Below are 23,833 nucleotides of genomic sequence, written 5' to 3' on the forward strand. Positions count from 1 at the left end.
TTTCGACCAGAAAAAAAAACGACAGTGTTACCCCTTACGTTTTTTTTTTTGGGCGAAAAATTAAGTATCCCCAATTTTCTTGAAACTCCGGATTATGATAGAGGGCCATGAGACTTAGACCTGAGTGCAAAAATGGAGGCTCTAGACCCTTCCAGAGCTGAGATATGGAAACTCAAAATTTCGACCAGAAAAAAAAAACGACAGTGTTACCCCTTACGTTTTTTTTGGGGGGGCGAAAAATCAAGTAACCCCAATTGTCTCGAAACTCTGGATTATGATAGAGGGCCATGAGACTTAGACCTGAGTGCAAAAATGGAGGCTCTAGACCCTTCCAGAGCTGAGATATCGAAACTCAAAATTTCGATCAGAAAAAAAAACGACAGTGTTACCCCTTACGTTTCTTTTTTTTGGGCGAAAAATTAAGTATCCCCAATTTTCTCGAAACTCTGGATTATGATAGAGGGCCATGAGACTTAGACCTGAGTGCAAAAATGGAGGCTCTAGACCCTTCCAGAGCTGAGATATGGAACCTCAAAATTTCGACCAGAAAAAAAAAACGACAGTGTTCCCCCTTTACGTTATTTTTTGGGGGGGCGAAAAATTAAGTATACCCAATTTTCTCGAAACTCTGGATTATGATAGAGGGCCATGAGACTTAGACCTGAGTGCAAAAATGGAGGCTCTAGACCCTTCCAGAGCTGAGATATGGAAACTCAAAATTTCGACCATAAAAAAAAAACCACAGTGTTACACCTTACGTTTTTTTTTTTTGGGCGAAAAATTAAGTATCCCCAATCGTCTTGAAACTCTGGATTATGACAGAGGGCCATGAGACTTAGACCTGAGTGCAAAAATGGAGGCTCTAGACCCTTCCAGAGCTGAGATATGGAAACTCAAAATTTCGACCAGAAAAAAAAACGACAGTGTCACCCCTTACGTTTTTTTGGGGGGTGAAAAATTAAGTATCCCCAATTTTCTCGAAACTCTGGATTATGATAGAGGGCCATGAGACTTAGACCTGAGTGCAAAAATGGAGGCTCTAGACCCTTCCAGAGCTGAGATATGGAATCTCAAAATTTCGACCAGAAAAAAAAACGACAGTGTAACCCCTTACGTTTTTTTGGGGGGGGCGAAAAATTAAGTATCCCCAATTTTCTCGAAACTCTGGATTATGAAAGAGGGCCATGAGACTTAGACCTGAGTGCAAAAATGGAGGCTCTAGACCCTTCCAGAGCTGAGATATGGAAACTCAAAATTTCGACCAGAAAAAAAAACGACAGTGTTACCCCTTACGTTTTTTTTTTTTTGGGCGAAAAATTAAGTATCCCCAATCGTCTTGAAACTCTGGATTATGACAGAGGGCCATGAGACTTAGACCTGAGTGCAAAAATGGACGCTCTACACCCTTCCAGAGCTGAGATATGGAAACTCAAAATTTCGAACAGAAAAAAAAACGACAGTGTTACCCCTTACGTTTTTTTGGGGGGGGCGAAAAATTAAGTATCCCTAATTTTCTCGAAACTCTGGATTATGATAGAGGGCCATGAGACTTAGACCTGAGTGCAAAAATGGAGGCTCTAGACCCTTCCAGAGCTGAGATATGGAAACTCAAAATTTCGAACAGAAAAAAAACCACAGTGTTACCCCTTACGTTTTTTTTGGGGGAGCGAAAAATTAAGTATCTCCAATCGTCTTGAAACTCTGGATTATGATAGAGGGCCATGAGACTTAGACCTGAGTGCAAAAATGGAGGCTCTACACCCTTCCAGAGCTGAGATATGGAAACTCAAAATTTCGACCAGAAAAAAAAACGACAGTGTTACCCCTTACGTTTTTTTTTTTTTTGGGCGAAAAATTAAGTATCCCCAATCGTCTTGAAACTCTGGATTATGACAGAGGGCCATGAGACTTAGACCTGAGTGCAAAAATGGAGGCTCTAGACCCTTCCAGAGCTGAGATATGGAAACTCAAAATTTCGACCAGAAAAAAAAACGACAGTGTTACCCCTTACGTTTTTTTTTTGGGCGAAAAATTAAGTATCCCCAATCTTCTTGAAACTCTGGATTATGATAGAGGGCCATGAGACTTAGACCTGAGTGCAAAAATGGAGGCTCTTGACCCTTCCAGAGCTGAGATATGGAAACTCAAAATTTCGAACAGAAAAAAAAACGACAGTGTTACCCCTTACGTTTTTTTTGGGGGGGGGCGAAAAATTAAGTATCCCCAATTTTCTCGAAACTCTGGATTATGATAGAGGGCCATGACACTTAGACCTGAGTGCAAAAATGGACGCTCTACACCCTTCCAGAGCTGAGATATGGAAACTCAAAATTTCGAACAGAAAAAAAAACGACAGTGTTACCCCTTACGTTTTTTTGGGGGGGGGCGAAAAATTAAGTATCCCTAATTTTCTCGAAACTCTGGATTATGATAGAGGGCCATGAGACTTAGACCTGAGTGCAAAAATGGAGGCTCTAGACCCTTCCAGAGCTGAGATATGGAAACTCAAAATTTCGAACAGAAAAAAAACCACAGTGTTACCCCTTACGTTTTTTTTGGGGGAGCGAAAAATTAAGTATCTCCAATCGTCTTGAAACTCTGGATTATGATAGAGGGCCATGAGACTTAGACCTGAGTGCAAAAATGGAGGCTCTACACCCTTCCAGAGCTGAGATATGGAAACTCAAAATTTCGAACAGAAAAAAAAACGACAGTGTTACCCCTTACGTTTTTTTGGGGGGGCGAAAAATTAAGTATCCCTAATTTTCTCGAAACTCTGGATTGTGATAGAGGGCCATGAGACTTAGACCTGAGTGCAAAAATGGAGGCTCTAGACCCTTCCAGAGCTGAGATATGGAAACTCAAAATTTCGAACAGAAAAAAAAACCACAGTGTTACCCCTTACGTTTTTTTTGGGGGAGCGAAAAATTAAGTATCTCCAATCGTCTCGAAACTCTGGATTATGATAGAGGACCATGAGACTTAGACCTGAGTGCAAAAATGGAGGCTCTAGACCCTTCCAGAGCTGAGATATGGAAGCTCAAAATTTCGACCAGAAAAAAAAACGACAGTGTTACCCCTTACGTTTTTTTTTTTTTGGGCGAAAAATTAAGTATCCCCAATCGTCTTGAAACTCTGGATTATGACAGAGGGCCATGAGACTTAGACCTGAGTGCAAAAATGGAGGCTCTAGACCCTTCCAGAGCTGAGATATGGAAACTCAAAATTTCGACCAGAAAAAAAAACGACAGTGTTACCCCTTACGTTTTTTTTTTTGGGCGAAAAATTAAGTATCCCCAATCTTCTTGAAACTCTGGATTATGATAGAGGGCCATGAGACTTAGACCTGAGTGCAAAAATGGAGGCTCTTGACCCTTCCAGAGCTGAGATATGGAAACTCAAAATTTCGAACAGAAAAAAAAACGACAGTGTTACCCCTTACGTTTTTTTTTGGGGGGGGGCGAAAAATTAAGTATCCCCAATTTTCTCGAAACTCTGGATTATGATAGAGGGCCATGACACTTAGACCTGAGTGCAAAAATGGACGCTCTACACCCTTCCAGAGCTGAGATATGGAAACTCAAAATTTCGAACAGAAAAAAAAACGACAGTGTTACCCCTTACGTTTTTTTGGGGGGGGGCGAAAAATTAAGTATCCCTAATTTTCTCGAAACTCTGGATTATGATAGAGGGCCATGAGACTTAGACCTGAGTGCAAAAATGGAGGCTCTAGACCCTTCCAGAGCTGAGATATGGAAACTCAAAATTTCGAACAGAAAAAAAACCACAGTGTTACCCCTTACGTTTTTTTTGGGGGAGCGAAAAATTAAGTATCTCCAATCGTCTTGAAACTCTGGATTATGATAGAGGGCCATGAGACTTAGACCTGAGTGCAAAAATGGAGGCTCTACACCCTTCCAGAGCTGAGATATGGAAACTCAAAATTTCGAACAGAAAAAAAAACGACAGTGTTACCCCTTATGTTTTTTTGGGGGGGCGAAAAATTAAGTATCCCTAATTTTCTCGAAACTCTGGATTGTGATAGAGGGCCATGAGACTTAGACCTGAGTGCAAAAATGGAGGCTCTAGACCCTTCCAGAGCTGAGATATGGAAACTCAAAATTTCGAACAGAAAAAAAAACCACAGTGTTACCCCTTACGTTTTTTTTGGGGGAGCGAAAAATTAAGTATCTCCAATCGTCTCGAAACTCTGGATTATGATAGAGGACCATGAGACTTAGACCTGAGTGCAAAAATGGAGGCTCTAGACCCTTCCAGAGCTGAGATATGGAAGCTCAAAATTTGGACCAGAAAAAAAAACGACAGTGTTACCCCTTACGTTTTTTTTTGGGGGGCGAAAAATTAAGTATCCCCAATTTTCTCGAAACTCTGGATTATGATAGAGAGCCATGAGACTTAGACCTGAGTGCAAAAATGGAGGCTCTAGACCCTTCCAGAGCTGAGATATGGAAATTCAAAATTTCGACCAGAAAAAAAAACGACAGTGTTACCCCTTACGTTTTTTTTTTTGAGCGAAAAATTAAGTATCCCCAATCGTCTTGAAACTCTGGATTATGACAGAGGGCCATGAGACTTAGACCTGAGTGCAAAAATGGAGGCTCTAGATCCTTCCAGAGCTGAGATATGGAAACTCAAAATTTCGACCAGAAAAAAAAACGACAGTGTTACCCCTTACGTTTTTTTTTTTGGGCGAAAAATTAAGTATCCCCAATTTTCTCGAAACTCTGGATTATGATAGAGGGCCATGAGCCTTAGACCTGAGTGCAAAAATGGAGGCTCTAGACCCTTCCAGAGCTGAGATATGGAAACTCAAAATTTCAACCAGAAAAAAAAACGACAGTGTTACCCCTTACGTTTTTTTTGGGGGGGCAAAAAATTAAGTATCCCCAATTTTCTCGAAACTCTGGATTATGAAAGAGGGCCATGAGACTTAGACCTGAGTGCAAAAATGGAGGCTCTAGACCCTTCCAGAGCTGAGATATGGAAATTCAAAATTTCGACCAGAAAAAAAAACGACAGTGTTACCCCTTACGTTTTTTTTTTTGGGCGAAAAATTAAGTATCCCCAATCGTCTTGAAACTCTGGATTATGACAGAGGGCCATGAGACTTAGACCTGAGTGCAAAAATGGAGGCTCTACACCCTTCCAGAGCTGAGATATGGAAACTCAAAATTTCGAACAGAAAAAAAAACGACAGTGTTACCCCTTACGTTTTTTTGGGGGGGCGAAAAATTAAGTATCCCTAATTTTCTCGAAACTCTGGATTGTGATAGAGGGCCATGAGACTTAGACCTGAGTGCAAAAATGGAGGCTCTAGACCCTTCCAGAGCTGAGATATGGAAACTCAAAATTTCGAACAGAAAAAAAAACCACAGTGTTACCCCTTACGTTTTTTTTGGGGGAGCGAAAAATTAAGTATCTCCAATCGTCTCGAAACTCTGGATTATGATAGAGGACCATGAGACTTAGACCTGAGTGCAAAAATGGAGGCTCTAGACCCTTCCAGAGCTGAGATATGGAAGCTCAAAATTTCGACCAGAAAAAAAAACGACAGTGTTACCCCTTACGTTTTTTTTTGGGGGGCGAAAAATTAAGTATCCCCAATTTTCTCGAAACTCTGGATTATGATAGAGAGCCATGAGACTTAGACCTGAGTGCAAAAATGGAGGCTCTAGACCCTTCCAGAGCTGAGATATGGAAATTCAAAATTTCGACCAGAAAAAAAAAAGACAGTGTTACCCCTTACGTTTTTTTTTTGAGCGAAAAATTAAGTATCCCCAATCGTCTTGAAACTCTGGATTATGACAGAGGGCCATGAGACTTAGACCTGAGTGCAAAAATGGAGGCTCTAGACCCTTCCAGAGCTGAGATATGGAAACTCAAAATTTCGACCAGAAAAAAAAACGACAGTGTTACCCCTTACGTTTTTTTTTTTGGGCGAAAAATTAAGTATCCCCAATTTTCTCGAAACTCTGGATTATGATAGAGGGCCATGAGCCTTAGACCTGAGTGCAAAAATGGAGGCTCTAGACCCTTCCAGAGCTGAGATATGGAAACTCAAAATTTCAACCAGAAAAAAAAAACGACAGTGTTACCCCTTACGTTTTTTTTGGGGGGGCGAAAAATTAAGTATCCCCAATTTTCTCGAAACTCTGGATTATGAAAGAGGGCCATGAGACTTAGACCTGAGTGCAAAAATGGAGGCTCTAGACCCTTCCAGAGCTGAGATATGGAAATTCAAAATTTCGACCAGAAAAAAAAACGACAGTGTTACCCCTTACGTTTTTTTTTTTGGGCGAAAAATTAAGTATCCCCAATCGTCTTGAAACTCTGGATTATGACAGAGGGCCATGAGACTTAGACCTGAGTGCAAAAATGGAGGCTCTAGACCCTTCCAGAGCTGAGATATGGAAACTCAAAATTTCGACTAGAAAAAAAAACGACAGTGTTACCCCTTACGTTTTTTTTGGGGCGAAAAATTAAGTATCCCCAATTTTCTCGAAACTCTGGATTATGGTAGAGGGCCATGAGACTTAGACCTGAGTGCAAAAATGGAGGCTCTAGACCCTTCCAGAGCTGAGATATGGAACCTCAAAATTTCGACCAGAAAAAAAAAACGACAGTGTTACCCCTTACGTTTTTTTTGGGGGGGCGAAAAATTAAGTATCCCCAATTTTCTCGAAACTCTGGATTATGAAAGAGGGCCATGAGACTTAGACCTGAGTGCAAAAATGGAGGCTCTAGACCCTTCCAGAGCTGAGATATGGAAACTCAAAATTTCGACCAGAAAAAATAAACGACAGTGTTACCCCTTACGTTTTTTTTTTTTGGGCGAAAAATTAAGTATCCCCAATCGTCTTGAAACTCTGGATTATGACAGAGGGCCATGAGACTTAGACCTGAGTGCAAAAATAGAGGCTCTAGACCCTTCCAGAGCTGAGATATCGAAACTCAAAATTTCGACCAGAAAAAAAACCGACAGTGTTACCCCTTACGTTTTTTTTTGGGGGGCGAAAAATTAAGTATCCCCAATTTTCTCGAAACTCTGGATTATGATAGAGGGCCATGAGACTTAGACCTGAGTGCAAAAATGGAGGCTCTAGACCCTTCCAGAGCTGAGATATGGAAACTCAAAATTTCGAACAGAAAAAAAAAAAACGACAGTGTTACCCCTTACGTTTTTTTTGGGTGGGCGAAAAATTAAGTATCCCCAATTTTCTCGAAACTCTGGATTATGATAGAGGGCCATGAGACTTAGACCTGAGTGCAAAAATGGAGGCTCTAGACCCTTGCAGAGCTGAGATATGGAAACTCAAAATTTCGACCAGAAAAAAAAAACGACAGTGTTACCCCTTACGTTTTTTTTGGGGGGGCGAAAAATTAAGTATCCCCAATTTTCTCGAAACTCTGGATTATGATAGAGGGCCATGAGACTTAGACCTGAGTGCAAAAATGGAGGCTCTAGACCCTTCCAGAGCTGAGATATGGAAACTCAAAATTTCGAAAAGAAAAAAAAAACACAGTGTTACCCCTTACGTTTTTTTTGGGGGGCGAAAAATTAAGTATCTCCAATCGTCTTGAAACTCTGGATTATGACAGAGGGCCATGAGACTTAGACCTGAGTGCAAAAATTGAGGCTCTAGACCCTTCCAGAGCTGAGATATGGAAACTCAAAATTTCGACCAAAAAAAAAAAACGACAGTGTTACCCCTTACGTTTTTTTTTTTAGGCGAAAAATTAAGTATCCCCAATCTTCTTGAAACTCTGGATTATGATATAGGGCTACGAGACTTAGACCTGAGTGCAAAAATGGAGGCTCTAGACCCTTCCAGAGCTGAGATATGGAACCTCAAAATTTCGACCAGAAAAAAAAAACGACAGTGTTACCCCTTACGTTTTTTTTGGGGGGGGGGGGGGGGGCGAAAAATTAAGTATCCCCAATTTTCTCGAAACTCTGGATTATGATAGAGGGCCATGAGACTTAGACCTGAGTGCAAAAATGAAGGCTCTAGACCCTTCCAGAGCTGAGATATGGAAACTCAAAATTTCGACCAGAAAAAATAAACGACAGTGTTACCCCTTACGTTTTTTTTTTTTGGGCGAAAAATTAAGTATCCCCAATCGTCTTGAAACTCTGGATTATGACAGAGGGCCATGAGACTTAGACCTGAGTGCAAAAATAGAGGCTCTAGACCCTTCCAGAGCTGAGATATCGAAACTCAAAATTTCGACCAGAAAAAAAACCGACAGTGTTACCCCTTACGTTTTTTTTTGGGGGGCGAAAAATTAAGTATCCCCAATTTTCTCGAAACTCTGGATTATGATAGAGGGCCATGAGACTTAGACCTGAGTGCAAAAATGGAGGCTCTAGACCCTTCCAGAGCTGAGATATGGAAACTCAAAATTTCGAACAGAAAAAAAAAACGACAGTGTTACCCCTTACGTTTTTTTTGGGTGGGCGAAAAATTAAGTATCCCCAATTTTCTCGAAACTCTGGATTATGATAGAGGGCCATGAGACTTAGACCTGAGTGCAAAAATGGAGGCTCTAGACCCTTGCAGAGCTGAGATATGGAAACTCAAAATTTCGACCAGAAAAAAAAACGACAGTGTTACCCCTTACGTTTTTTTGGGGGGGGGCGAAAAATTAAGTATCCCCAATTTTCTCGAAACTCTGGATTATGATAGAGGGCCATGAGACTTAGACCTGAGTGCAAAAATGGAGGCTCTAGACCCTTCCAGAGCTGAGATATGGAAACTCAAAATTTCGAAAAGAAAAAAAAAACACAGTGTTACCCCTTACGTTTTTTTTGGGGGGGCGAAAAATTAAGTATCTCCAATCGTCTTGAAACTCTGGATTATGACAGAGGGCCATGAGACTTAGACCTGAGTGCAAAAATTGAGGCTCTAGACCCTTCCAGAGCTGAGATATGGAAACTCAAAATTTCGACCAAAAAAAAAAAACGACAGTGTTACCCCTTACGTTTTTTTTTTTAGGCGAAAAATTAAGTATCCCCAATCTTCTTGAAACTCTGGATTATGATAGAGGGCCACGAGACTTAGACCTGAGTGCAAAAATGGAGGCTCTAGACCCTTCCAGAGCTGAGATATGGAAACTCAAAATTTCGAACAGAAAAAAAAACGACAGTGTTACCCCTTACGTTTTTTTTGGGGGGGGGGGGGGCGAAAAATTAAGTATCCCCAATTTTCTCGAAACTCTGGATTATGATAGAGGGCCATGAGACTTAGACCTGAGTGCAAAAATGGAGGCTCTAGACCCTTCCAGAGCTGAGATATGGAAACTCAAAATTTCGACCAGAAAAAATAAACGACAGTGTTACCCCTTACGTTTTTTTTTTGGGCGAAAAATTAAGTATCCCCAATTTTCTCGAAACTCTGGATTATGATAGAGGGCCATGAGACTTAGACCTGAGTGCAAAAATGGAGGCTCTAGACCCTTCCAGAGCTGAGATATGGAAACTCAAAATTTCGACCAGAAAAAAAAAACGACAGTGTTACCCCTTACGTTTTTTTTTTTTTTTGGGCGAAAAATTAAGTATCCCCAATCGTCTTGAAACTCTGGGTTATGACAGAGGGCCATGAGACTTAGACCTGAGTGCAAAAATGGAGGCTCTAGACCCTTCCAGAGCTGAGATATGGAAACTCAAAATTTCGACCAGAAAAAAAAAACGACAGTGTTACCCCTTACGTTTTTTTTTTTTTGGGCGAAAAATTAAGTATCCCCAATCTTCTTGAAACTCTGGATTATGATAGAGGGCCATGAGACTTAGACCTGAGTGCAAAAATGGAGGCTCTAGACCCTTCCAGAGCTGAGATATGGAAACTCAAAATTTCGACCAGAAAAAAAAAAAACGACAGTGTTACCCCTTACGTTTTTTTTGGGGGGGCGAAAAATCAAGTAACCCCAATTTTCTCGAAACTCTGGATTATGATAGAGGGCCATGAGACTTAGACCTGAGTGCAAAAATGGAGGCTCTAGACCCTTCCAGAGCTGAGATATCGAAACTCAAAAATTCGACCAGAAAAAAAAACGACAGTGTTACCCCTTACGTTTTTTTGGGGGGGGGGGGGGGCGAAAAATCAAGTAACCCCAATTTTCTCGAAACTCTGGATTATGATAGAGGGCCATGAGACTTAGACCTGAGTGCAAAAATGGAGGCTCTAGACCCTTCCAGAGCTGAGATATCGAAACTCAAAATTTCGACCAGAAAAAAAAAATGACAGTGTTACCCCTTACGTTTTTTTGGGGGGGGGGCGAAAAACTAAGTATCCCCAATCGTCTTGAAACTCTGGATTATGACAGAGGGCCATGAGACTTAGACCTGAGTGCAAAAATGGAGGCTCTAGACCCTTCCAGAGCTGAGATATGGAAACTCAAAATTTCGAACAGAAAAAAAACCGACAGTGTTACCCCTTACGTTTTTTTGGGGGGGGGCGAAAAATTAAGTATCCCCAATTTTCTCGAAACTCTGGATTATGATAGAGGGCCATGAGACTTAGACCTGAGTGCAAAAATGAAGGCTCTAGACCCTTCCAGAGCTGAGATATGGAAACTCAAAATTTCGACCAGAAAAAAAAAACGACAGTGTTACCCCTTACGTTTTTTTTTGGGCGAAAAATTAAGTATCCCCAATTTTCTCGAAACTCTGGATTATGATAGAGGGCCATGAGACTTAGACCTGAGTGCAAAAATGGAGGCTCTAGACCCTTCCAGAGCTGAGATATGGAAACTCAAAATTTCGACCAGAAAAAAAAACGACAGTGTTACCCCTTACGTTTTTTTTTTTGGGCGAAAAATTAAGTATCCCCAATCGTCTTGAAACTCTGGATTATGACAGAGGGCCATGAGACTTAGGGCCAATCCCAATTCTACCCTTTACCCCTTCACTTTCCCCTTCCCCTCCGTTTTGCGCGTCCACGTGAAGGGGTAGGGCTGCCCCAATTCTCTTTTGGTTGGAGGGGGAGGGCTAGGGTGAAGGGCCAGATAGCCCTTCAAACGAAGATTTTTCGGGAGCACACTTCAAACGAAGGGGTATGAGAAGCGTCACTGCTAACCCAGGCTGGCTGCCCAAGCGACAAAGGAGACCCATAAATTTAAGTATTTGTGGCTTTAATAAGTATTATAACGACAAATAATGATTTGCTTTATGTTACATTCAATATTGTGTTCATATTTACGGTCAGTTTCTTCACAGAAACGTTTGTAAAAAAAAAAAATAATCGCTAAAATTACTGTAGTTTGCTAACGATAGTCCCGCAACATATTTTCGTCGTCTCCGTTGTTTCCTGCGAACTTCACAAGATGCAAGAAAATAGCTGTAACCCACGCGACTGAGATAACTGCAGCTGTCGACGGCATCTTGGAAGTTGTGATAAATATCGGCGCATCTCCTGTGACGTAGGCGCTAGCGACGACTTATAATGACGTTTAACGGAGGCGTAGTGGTGTCCCATTTCTTAGGGGAATATTTTCACCCCTACGCATTGCCACTCTGTTTCAAGGGTCAAGGGGAAGGCGAAGGGGTAGGGCTAGGGGAAAGGGAAGGGGTAAGGGGTAGAATTGGGATTGGCCCTTAGACCTGAGTGCAAAAATGGAGGCTCTAGACCCTTCCAGAGCTGAGATATGGAAACTCAAAATTTCGACCAGAAAAAAAAACGAGGGTTACCCCTTACGGTTTTTTTTTTGGGCGAAAAATTAAGTATCCCCAATCTTCTTGAAACTCTGGATTATGATAGAGGGCCATGAGACTTAGACCTGAGTGCAAAAATGGAGGCTCTAGACCCTTCCAGAGCTGAGATATGGAAACTCAAAATTTCGAACAGAAAAAAAAACGACAGTGTTACCCCTTACGTTTTTTTTGGGGGGGCGAAAAATTAAGTATCCCCAATTTTCTCGAAACTCTGGATTATGATAGAGGGCCATGAGACTTAGACCTGAGTGCAAAAATGGAGGCTCTAGACCCTTCCAGAGCTGAGATATGGAAACTCAAAATTTCGACCAGAAAAAAAAAACGACAGTGTTACCCCTTACGTTTTTTTTGGGGGGGCGAAAAATCAAGTAACCCCAATTTTCTCGAAACTCTGGATTATGATAGAGGGCCATGAGACTTAGACCTGAGTGCAAAAATGGAGGCTCTAGACCCTTCCAGAGCTGAGATATCGAAACTCAAAATTTCGACCAGAAAAAAAAAACGACAGTGTTACCCCTTACGTTTTTTTTGGGGGGGGCGAAAAATCAAGTAACCCCAATTTTCTCGAAACTCTGGATTATGATAGAGGGCCATGAGACTTAGACCTGAGTGCAAAAATGGAGGCTCTAGACCCTTCCAGAGCTGAGATATCGAAACACAAAATTTCGACCAGAAAAAAAAACGACAGTGTTACCCCTTACGTTTTTTTTTTGGGGGGGGGGGGGCGAAAAATTAAGTATCTCCAATCGTCTTGAAACTCTGGATTATGATAGAGGGCCATGAGACTTAGACCTGAGTGCAAAAATGGAGGCTCTAGACCTTTCCAGAGCTGAGATATGGAAACTCAAAATTTCGACCAGAAAAAAAACGACAGTGTTACCCCTTACGTTTTTTTTTTTGGGCAAAAAATTAAGTATCCCCAATCGTCTTGAAACTCTGGATTATGACAGAGGGCCATGCGACTTAGACCTGAGTGCAAAAATGGAGGCTCTAGACCCTTCCAGAGCTGAGATATGGAAACTCAAAATTTCGACCAGAAAAAAAAACGACAGTGTTACCCCTTACGTTTTTTTTTTTGGGCGAAAAATGAAGTATCCCCAATCTTCTTGAAACTCTGTATTATTATAGAGGGCCACGAGACTTAGACCTGAGTGCAAAAATGGAGGCTCTAGACCCTTCCAGAGCTGAGATATTGACATCCCACGCAGCATTTATGCCATTATAAATATCTCAATATCTCAGCTCTGGAAGGGTCTAGAGCCTCCATTTTTGCTCTCAGATCTTAGTCTCATGGCCCTCTATCAGAATCCAGAGTTTCAAGAAGATTGGAGAAAATTATTTTTTCGCACCAAAAAAAAAAACGAAAGGGGTACCACTGTCGTTTTTTTTTCGGGTCGAAATTTTGAGTTGCTCTGATCTTCTTGAAACTCTGGATTCTGATAGAGGGCCATTAGACTTAGACCTGAGTGCAAAAATGGAGGCTCTACACCCTTCCAGAGCTGAGATATGGAAACTCAAAATTTCGACCAGAAAAAAAAAACGAGTGTTACCCCTTACGTTTTTTTTTTTTGGGGCGAAAAATTAAGTATCCCCAATTTTCTCGAAACTCTGGATTATGATAGAGGGCCATGAGACTTAGACCTGAGTGCAAAAATGGAGGCTCTAGACCCTTCCAGAGCTGAGATATGGAAATTCAAAATTTCGACCAGAAAAAAAAACGATAGTGTTACCCCTTACGTTTTTTTTGGGGCGAAAAATTAAGTATCCCCAATCGTCTTGAAACTCTGGATTATGACAGAGGTCCATGAGACTTAGACCTGAGTGCAAAAAATGGAGGCTCTAGACCCTTCCAGAGCTGAGATATGGAAACTCAAAATTTCGACCAGAAAAAAAAACGACAGTGTTACCCCTTACGTTTTTTTTTTGGGCGAAAAATTAAGTATCCCCAATTTTCTCGAAACTCTGGATTATGATAGAGGGCCATGAGACTTAGACCTGAGTGCAAAAATGGAGGCTCTAGACCCTTCCAGAGCTGAGATATGGAACCTCAAAATTTCGACCAGAAAAAAAAAACGACAGTGTTACCCATTACGTTTTTTTTGGGGGGGCGAAAAATTAAGTATCCCCAATTTTCTCGAAACTCTGGATTATGAAAGAGGGCCATGAGACTTAGACCTGAGTGCAAAAATGGAGGCTCTAGACCCTTCCAGAGCTGAGATATGGAAACTCAAAATTTCGACCAGAAAAAAAAACGACAGTGTTACCCCTTACGTTTTTTTTTTTTGGGCGAAAAATTAAGTATCCCCAATCGTCTTGAAACTCTGGATTATGACAGAGGGCCATGAGACTTAGACCTGAGTGCAAAAATAGAGGCTCTAGACCCTTCCAGAGCTGAGATATCGAAACTCAAAATTTCGACCAGAAAAAAAAACGACAGTGTTACCCCTTACGTTTTTTTTGGGGGGGCGAAAAATTAAGTATCCCCAATTTTCTCGAAACTCTGGATTATGATAGAGGGCCATGAGACTTAGACCTGAGTGCAAAAATGGAGGCTCTAGACCCTTCCAGAGCTGAGATATGGAAACTCAAAATTTCGAACAGAAAAAAAAACGACAGTGTTACCCCTTACGTTTTTTTTTGGGTGGGCGAAAAATTAAGTATCCCCAATTTTCTCGAAACTCTGGATTATGATAGAGGGCCATGAGACTTAGACCTAAGTGCAAAAATGGAGGCTCTAGACCCTTGCAGAGCTGAGATATGGAAACTCAAAATTTCGACCAGAAAAAAAAACGACAGTGTTACCCCTTACGTTTTTTTGGGGGGGGGCGAAAAATTAAGTATCCCCAATTTTCTCGAAACTCTGGATTATGATAGAGGGCCATGAGACTTAGGCCTGAGTGCAAAAATGGAGGCTCTAGACCCTTCCAGAGCTGAGATATGGAAACTCAAAATTTCGAACAGAAAAAAAACCCACAGTGTTACCCCTTACGTTTTTTTTTGGGGGGGCGAAAAATTAAGTATCTCCAATCGTCTTGAAACTCTGGATTATGACAGAGGGCCATGAGACTTAGACCTGAGTGCAAAAATGGAGGCTCTAGACCCTTCCAGAGCTGAGATATGGAAACTCAAAATTTCGACCAAAAAAAAAAACGACAGTGTTACCCCTTACGTTTTTTTTTAGGCGAAAAATTAAGTATCCCCAATCTTCTTGAAACTCTGGATTATGATAGAGGGCCATGAGACTTAGACCTGAGTGCAAAAATGGAGGCTCTAGACCCTTCCAGAGCTGAGATATGGAAACTCAAAATTTCGACCAGAAAAAAAAACGACAGTGTTACCCCTTACGTTTTTTTTTTGGGCGAAAAATTAAGTATCCCCAATCTTCTTGAAACTCTGGATTATGATAGAGGGCCACGAGACTTAGACCTGAGTGCAAAAATGGAGGCTCTAGACCCTTCCAGAGCTGAGATATGGAAACTCAAAATTTCGAACAGAAAAAAAACGACAGTGGTACCCCTTTCGTTTTTTTTTTTCGGGCGAAAAATTAAGTTTCTCCAATCTTCTCAAAACTCTGGATTCTGATAGAGGGCCATGAGACTTAGACCTGAGTGCAAAAATGGAGGCTCTAGACTCTTCCAGAGCTGAGATATCGGAACTCAAAAATTTGACCCGAAAAAAAAACGACAGTGGTACCCCTTACGTTTTTTTTTTTTCGGGCGAAAAATTAAGTTTCTCCAATCTTCCCAAAACTCTGGATTCTGATAGAGGGCCATGAGACTTAGACCTGAGTGCAAAAATGGAGGCTCTAGGCCCTTCCAGAGCTGAGATATCGAAACTCAAAAATTCAGCCCGAAAAAAAACCGACAGTGGTACCCCTTACGTTTTTGTTTTTTTTCGGGCGAAAAATTAAGTTTCTCCAATCTTCCCAAAACTCTGGATTCTGATAGAGGGCCATGAGACTTAGACCTGAGTGCAAAAATGGAGGCTCTAGACCCTTCCAGAGCTGAGATATCGAAACTCAAAAATTTGACCCGGAAAAAAAACGACAGTGGTACCCCTTTTGTTTTGTTTTTCCGGGCGAAAAATTATGTTTCTCCAATCTTCTCAAAACTCTGGATTCTGATAGAGGGCCATGAGACTTAGACCTGAGTGCAAAAATGGAGGCTCGAGACCCTTCCAGAGCTGAGATATCGAAACTTAAAAATTCGGCCCGAAAAAAAAACGACAGTGGTACCCCTTACGTTTTTTTTTTTCGGGCGAAAAATTAAGTTTCTCCAATCTTCCCAAAACTCTGGATTCTGATAGAGGACCATGAGACTTAGACCTGAGTGCAAAAATGGAGGCTCTAGACCCTTCCAGAGCTGAGATATCGAAACTCAAAAACTCGGCCCGAAAAAAAAAACGACAGTGGTACCCCTTACGTTTTTTTTTTTCGGGCGAAAAATTAAGTTTCTCCAATCTTCTCAAAACTCTGGATTCTGATAGAGGGCCATGAGACTTAGACCTGAGTGCAAAAATGGAGGCTCTAGACCCTTCCAGAGCTGAGATATCGGAACTCAAAAATTTGACCCGAAAAAAAACGACAGTGTTACCCCTTACGTTTTTTTTTTCGGGCGAAAAATTAAGTATCCCCAATCTTCTTGAAACTCTGGATTATGATAGAGGGCCATGAGACTTAGACCTGAGTGCAAAAATGGAGGCTCTAGACCCTTCCAGAGCTGAGATATGGAAACTCAAAATTTCGACCAGAAAAAAAAACGACAGTGTTACCCCTTACGTTTTTTTGGGGGGGGGGGGGGGATTAAGTATCCCCAATTTTCTCGAAACTCTGGATTATGATAGAGGGCCATGAGACTTAGACCTGAGTGCAAAAATGGAGGCTCTAGACCCTTCCAGAGCTGATATATGGAAACTCAAAATTTCGACCAGAAAAAAAAAACGACAGTGTTACCCCTTACGTTTTTTTTTGGGGGGCGAAATATTAAGTATCCCCAACCGTCTTGAAACTCTGGATTATGACAGAGGGCCATGAGACTTAGACCTGAGTGCAAAAATGGAGGCTCTCGACCCTTCCAGAGCTGAGATATCGAAACTCAAAATTTCGACCAGAAAAAAAACGACAGTGTTACCCCTTACGTTTTTTTTTGGGGGGGCGAAAAATTAAGTATCCCCAATTTTCTCGAAACTCTGGATTATGATAGAGGGCCATGAGACTTAGACCTGAGTGCAAAAATGGAGGCTCTAGACCCTTCCAGAGCTGAGATATCGAAACTCAAAAATTCGGCCCGAAAAAAAAACGACAGTGGTACCCCTTACGTTTTTTTTTTTCGGGCGAAAAATTAAGTTTCTCCAATCTTCCCAAAACTCTGGATTCTAATAGAGGGCCATGAGACTTAGACCTGAGTGCAAAAATGGAGGCTCTAGACCCTTCCAGAGCTGAGATATCGAAACTCAAAAATTTGACCCGGAAAAAAAACGACAGTGGTACCCCTTTCGTTTTTTTTTTTCGGGCGAAAAAATAAGTTTCTCCAATCTTCCCAAAACTCTGGATTCTGATAGAGGGCCATGAGACTTAGACCTGAGTGCAAAAATGGAGGCTCTAGACCCTTCCAGAGCTGAGATATCGAAACTCAAAAATTCGGCCCGAAAAAAAAACGACAGTGGTACCCCTTACGTTTTTTTTTTTCGGGCGAAAAATTAAGTTTCTCCAATCTTCTCAAAACTCTGGATTCTGATAGAGGGCCATGAGACTTAGACCTGAGTGCAAAAATGGAGGCTCTAGACCCTTCCAGAGCTGAGATATGGAAACTCAAAATTTCGACCAGAAAAAAAAACGACAGTGTTACCCCTTACGTTTTTTGGGGGGGGGGGGGGGGGGGATTAAGTATCCCCAATTTTCTCGAAACTCTGGATTATGACAGAGGGCCATGAGACTTAGACCTGAGTGCAAAAATGGAGGCTCTCGACCCTTCCAGAGCTGAGATATCGAAACTCAAAATTTCGACCAGAAAAAAAACGACAGTGTTACCCCTTACGTTTTTTTTTTGGGGGGCGAAAAATTAAGTATCCCCAATCTTCCCAAAACTCTGGATTCTGATAGAGGGCCATGAGACTTAGACCTGAGTGCAAAAATGGAGGCTCTAGACCCATCCAGAGCTGAGATATCGAAACTCAAAAACTCGGCCCGAAAAAAAAAACGACAGTGGTACCCCTTACGTTTTTTTTTTTCGGGCGAAAAATTAAGTTTCTCCAATCTTCCCAAAACTCTGGATTCTAATAGAGGGCCATGAGACTTAGACCTGAGTGCAAAAATGGAGGCTCTAGACCCTTCCAGAGCTGAGATATCGGAACTCAAAAATTTGACCCGAAAAAAAAACGACAGTGTTACCCCTTACGTTTTTTTTTTTGGGCGAAAAATTAAGTATCCCCAATCTTCTTGAAACTCTGGATTATGATAGAGGGCCATGAGACTTAGACCTGAGTGCAAAAATGGAGGCTCTAGACCCTTCCAGAGCTGAGATATGGAAACTCAAAATTTCGACCAGAAAAAAAAACGACAGTGTTACCCCTTACGTTTTTTTTGGGGGGGGGGGGGATTAAGTATCCCCAATTTTCTCGAAACTCTGGATTATGACAGAGGGCCATGAGACTTAGACCTGAGTGCAAAAATGGAGGCTCTAGACCCTTCCAGAGCTGAGATATGGAAACTCAAAATTTCGACCAGAAAAAAAAAACGACAGTGTTACCCCTTACGTTTTTTTTTTGGGGCGAAATATTAAGTATCCCCAACCGTCTTGAAACTCTGGATTATGACAGAGGGCCATGAGACTTAGACCTGAGTGCAAAAATGGAGGCTCTCGACCCTTCCAGAGCTGAGATATCGAAACTCAAAATTTCGACCAGAAAAAAAACGACAGTGTTACTCCTTACGTTTTTTTTTGGGGGGGCGAAAAATTAAGTATCCCCAATTTTCTCGAAACTCTGGATTATGATAGAGGGCCATGAGACTTAGACCTGAGTGCAAAAATGGAGGCTCTAGACCCTTCCAGAGCTGAGATATCGAAACTCAAAAATTCGGCCCGAAAAAAAAACGACAGTGGTACCCCTTACGTTTTTTTTTTTCGGGCGAAAAATTAAGTTTCTCCAATCTTCCCAAAACTCTGGATTCTAATAGAGGGCCATGAGACTTAGACCTGAGTGCAAAAATGGAGGCTCTAGACCCTTCCAGAGCTGAGATATCGAAACTCAAAAATTTGACCCGGAAAAAAAACGACAGTGGTACCCCTTTCGTTTTTTTTTTTCGGGCGAAAAAATAAGTTTCTCCAATCTTCCCAAAACTCTGGATTCTGATAGAGGGCCATGAGACTTAGACCTGAGTGCAAAAATGGAGGCTCTAGACCCTTCCAGAGCTGAGATATCGAAACTCAAAAATTCGGCCCGAAAAAAAAACGACAGTGGTACCCCTTACGTTTTTTTTTTTCGGGCGAAAAATTAAGTTTCTCCAATCTTCTCAAAACTCTGGATTCTGATAGAGGGCCATGAGACTTAGACCTGAGTGCAAAAATGGAGGCTCTAGACCCTTCCAGAGCTGAGATATGGAAACTCAAAATTTCGACCAGAAAAAAAAACGACAGTGTTACCCCTTACGTTTTTGGGGGGGGGGGGGGGGATTAAGTATCCCCAATTTTCTCGAAACTCTGGATTATGACAGAGGGCCATGAGACTTAGACCTGAGTGCAAAAATGGAGGCTCTCGACCCTTCCAGAGCTGAGATATCGAAACTCAAAATTTCGACCAGAAAAAAAACGACAGTGTTACCCCTTACGTTTTTTTTTGGGGGGGCGAAAAATTAAGTATCCCCAATCTTCCCAAAACTCTGGATTCTGATAGAGGGCCATGAGACTTAGACCTGAGTGCAAAAATGGAGGCTCTAGACCCATCCAGAGCTGAGATATCGAAACTCAAAAACTCGGCCCGAAAAAAAAAACGACAGTGGTACCCCTTACGTTTTTTTTTTTCGGGCGAAAAATTAAGTTTCTCCAATCTTCCCAAAACTCTGGATTCTAATAGAGGGCCATGAGACTTAGACCTGAGTGCAAAAATGGAGGCTCTAGACCCTTCCAGAGCTGAGATATCGGAACTCAAAAATTTGACCCGAAAAAAAAACGACAGTGTTACCCCTTACGTTTTTTTTTTTGGGCGAAAAATTAAGTATCCCCAATCTTCTTGAAACTCTGGATTATGATAGAGGGCCATGAGACTTAGACCTGAGTGCAAAAATGGAGGCTCTAGACCCTTCCAGAGCTGAGATATGGAAACTCAAAATTTCGACCAGAAAAAAAAACGACAGTGTTACCCCTTACGTTTTTTTTTGGGGGGGGGGGGATTAAGTATCCCCAATTTTCTCGAAACTCTGGATTATGACAGAGGGCCATGAGACTTAGACCTGAGTGCAAAAATGGAGGCTCTCGACCCTTCCAGAGCTGAGATATCGAAACTCAAAATTTCGACCAGAAAAAAAACAACAGTGTTACCCCTTACGTTTTTTTTTGGGGGGGCGAAAAATTAAGTATCCCCAATTTTCTCGAAACTCTGGATTATGATAGAGGGCCATGAGACTTAGACCTGAGTGCAAAAATGGAGGCTCTAGACCCTTCCAGAGCTGAGATATCGAAACTCAAAAATTCGGCCCGAAAAAAAAACGACAGTGGTACCCCTTACGTTTTTTTTTTTTCGGGCGAAAAATTAAGTTTCTCCAATCTTCCCAAAACTCTGGATTCTAATAGAGGGCCATGAGACTAAGACCTGAGTGCAAAAATGGAGGCTCTAGACCCTTCCAGAGCTGAGATATCGAAACTCAAAAATTTGACCCGAAAAAAAAACGACAGTGTTACCCCTTACGTTTTTTTTTTTGGGCGAAAAATTAAGTATCCCCAATCTTCTTGAAACTCTGGATTATGATAGAGGGCCATGAGACTTAGACCTGAGTGCAAAAATGGAGGCTCTAGACCCTTCCAGAGCTGAGATATGGAAACTCAAAATTTCGACCAGAAAAAAAAACGACAGTGTTACCCCTTACGTTTTTTGGGGGGGGGGGGGGGGATTAAGTATCCCCAATTTTCTCGAAACTCTGGATTATGACAGAGGGCCATGAGACTTAGACCTGAGTGCAAAAATGGAGGCTCTCGACCCTTCCAGAGCTGAGATATCGAAACTCAAAATTTCGACCAGAAAAAAAACGACAGTGTTACCCCTTACGTTTTTTTTTGGGGGGGCGAAAAATTAAGTATCCCCAATTTTCTCGAAACTCTGGATTATGATATAGGGCCATGAGACTTAGACCTGAGTGCAAAAATGGAGGCTCTAGACCCTTCCAGAGCTGAGATATCGAAACTCAAAAATTCGGCCCGAAAAAAAAACGACAGTGGTACCCCTTACGTTTTTTTTTTTCGGGCGAAAAATTAAGTTTCTCCAATCTTCCCAAAACTCTGGATTCTAATAGAGGGCCATGAGACTTAGACCTGAGTGCAAAAATGGAGGCTCTAGACCCTTCCAGAGCTGAGATATCGAAACTCAAAAATTTGACCCGGAAAAAAAATGACAGTGGTACCCCTTTCGTTTTTTTTTTTTGGGCGAAAAAATAAGTTTCTCCAATCTTCCCAAAACTCTGGATTCTGATAGAGGGCCATGAGACTTAGACCTGAGTGCAAAAATGGAGGCTCTAGACCCTTCCAGAGCTGAGATATCGAAACTCAAAAATTCGGCCCGAAAAAAAAACGACAGTGGTACCCCTTACATATTTTTTTTTCGGGCGAAAAATTAAGTTTCTCCAATCTTCCCAAAACTCTGGATTCTGATAGAGGGCCATGAGACTTGGACCTGAGTGCAAAAATGGAGGCTCTAGACCCTTCCAGAGCTGAGATATCGGAACTCAAAAATTTGACCCGAAAAAAAACGACAGTGTTACCCCTTACGTTTTTTTTTTTGGGCGAAAAATTAAGTATCCCCAATATTCTTGAAACTCTGGATTATGATAGAGGGCCATGAGACTTAGACCTGAGTGCAAAAATGGAGGCTCTAGACCCTTCCAGAGCTGAGATATGGAAACTCAAAATTTCGACCAGAAAAAAAAACGACAGTGTTACCCCTTACGTTTTTTTTGGGGGGGGGGGGGGGGGAATTAAGTATCCCCAATTTTCTCGAAACTCTGGATTATGATAGAGGGCCATGAGACTTAGACCTGAGTGCAAAAATGGAGGCTCTAGACCCTTCCAGAGCTGAGATATGGAAACTCAAAATTTCGACCAGAAAAAAAAAACGACAGTGTTACCCCTTACGTTTTTTTTTGGGGGGCGAAATATTAAGTATCCCCAACCGTCTTGAAACTCTGGATTATGACAGAGGGCCATGAGACTTAGACCTGAGTGCAAAAATGGAGGCTCTCGACCCTTCCAGAGCTGAGATATCGAAACTCAAAATTTCGACCAGAAAAAAAACGACAGTGTTACCCCTTACGTTTTTTTTTGGGGGGGCGAAAAATTAAGTATCCCCAATTTTCTCGAAACTCTGGATTATGTTAGAGGGCCATGAGACTTAGACCTGAGTGCAAAAATGGAGGCTCTAGACCCTTCCAGAGCTGAGATATGGAAACTCAAAATTTCGACCAGAAAAAAAAACGACAGTGTTACCCCTTACGGTTTTTTTTTTGGGCGAAAAATTAAGTATCCCCAATCTTCTTGAAACTCTGGATTATGACAGAGGTCCATGAGACTTAGACCTGAGTGCAAAAATGGAGGCTCTAGACCCTTCCAGAGCTGAGATATGGAAACTCAAAATTTCGACCAGAAAAAAAAACGACAGTGTTACCCCTTACGTTTTTTTTTTTTGGGCGAAAAATTAAGTATCCCCAATTTTCTCGAAACTCTGGATTATGATAGAGGGCCATGAGACTTAGACCTGAGTGCAAAAATGGAGGCTCTAGACCCTTCCAGAGCTGAGATATGGAACCTCAAAATTTCGACCAGAAAAAAAAAACGACAGTGTTACCCATTACGTTTTTTTTGGGGGGGCGAAAAATTAAGTATCCCCAATTTTCTCGAAACTCTGGATTATGAAAGAGGGCCATGAGACTTAGACCTGAGTGCAAAAATGGAGGCTCTAGACCCTTCCAGAGCTGAGATATGGAAACTCAAAATTTCGACCAGAAAAAAAAACGACAGTGTTACCCCTTACGTTTTTTTTTTTTGGGCGAAAAATTAAGTATCCCCAATCGTCTTGAAACTCTGGATTATGACAGAGGGCCATGAGACTTAGACCTGAGTGCAAAAATAGAGGCTCTAGACCCTTCCAGAGCTGAGATATCGAAACTCAAAATTTCGACCAGAAAAAAAAACGACAGTGTTACCCCTTACGTTTTTTTTGGGGGGGGCGAAAAATTAAGTATCCCCAATTTTCTCGAAACTCTGGATTATGATAGAGGGCCATGAGACTTAGACCTGAGTGCAAAAATGGAGGCTCTAGACCCTTCCAGAGCTGAGATATGGAAACTCAAAATTTCGAACAGAAAAAAAAACGACAGTGTTACCCCTTACGTTTTTTTTTGGGTGGGCGAAAAATTAAGTATCCCCAATTTTCTCGAAACTCTGGATTATGATAGAGGGCCATGAGACTTAGACCTAAGTGCAAAAATGGAGGCTCTAGACCCTTGCAGAGCTGAGATATGGAAACTCAAAATTTCGACCAGAAAAAAAAACGACAGTGTTACCCCTTACGTTTTTTTTGGGGGGGCGAAAAATTAAGTATCCCCAATTTTCTCGAAACTCTGGATTATGATAGAGGGCCATGAGACTTAGGCCTGAGTGCAAAAATGGAGGCTCTAGACCCTTCCAGAGCTGAGATATGGAAACTCAAAATTTCGAACAGAAAAAAAAACCACAGTGTTACCCCTTACGTTTTTTTTGGGGGGGCGAAAAATTAAGTATCTCCAATCGTCTTGAAACTCTGGATTATGACAGAGGGCCATGAGACTTAGACCTGAGTGCAAAAATGGAGGCTCTAGACCCTTCCAGAGCTGAGATATGGAAACTCAAAATTTCGACCAAA

Source organism: Pimephales promelas, chromosome 3 (genome assembly GCF_988280905.1).
Source record: "Pimephales promelas chromosome 3, fPimPro1.hap1.1, whole genome shotgun sequence".
Classification (NCBI taxonomy): domain Eukaryota; kingdom Metazoa; phylum Chordata; class Actinopteri; order Cypriniformes; family Leuciscidae; genus Pimephales; species Pimephales promelas.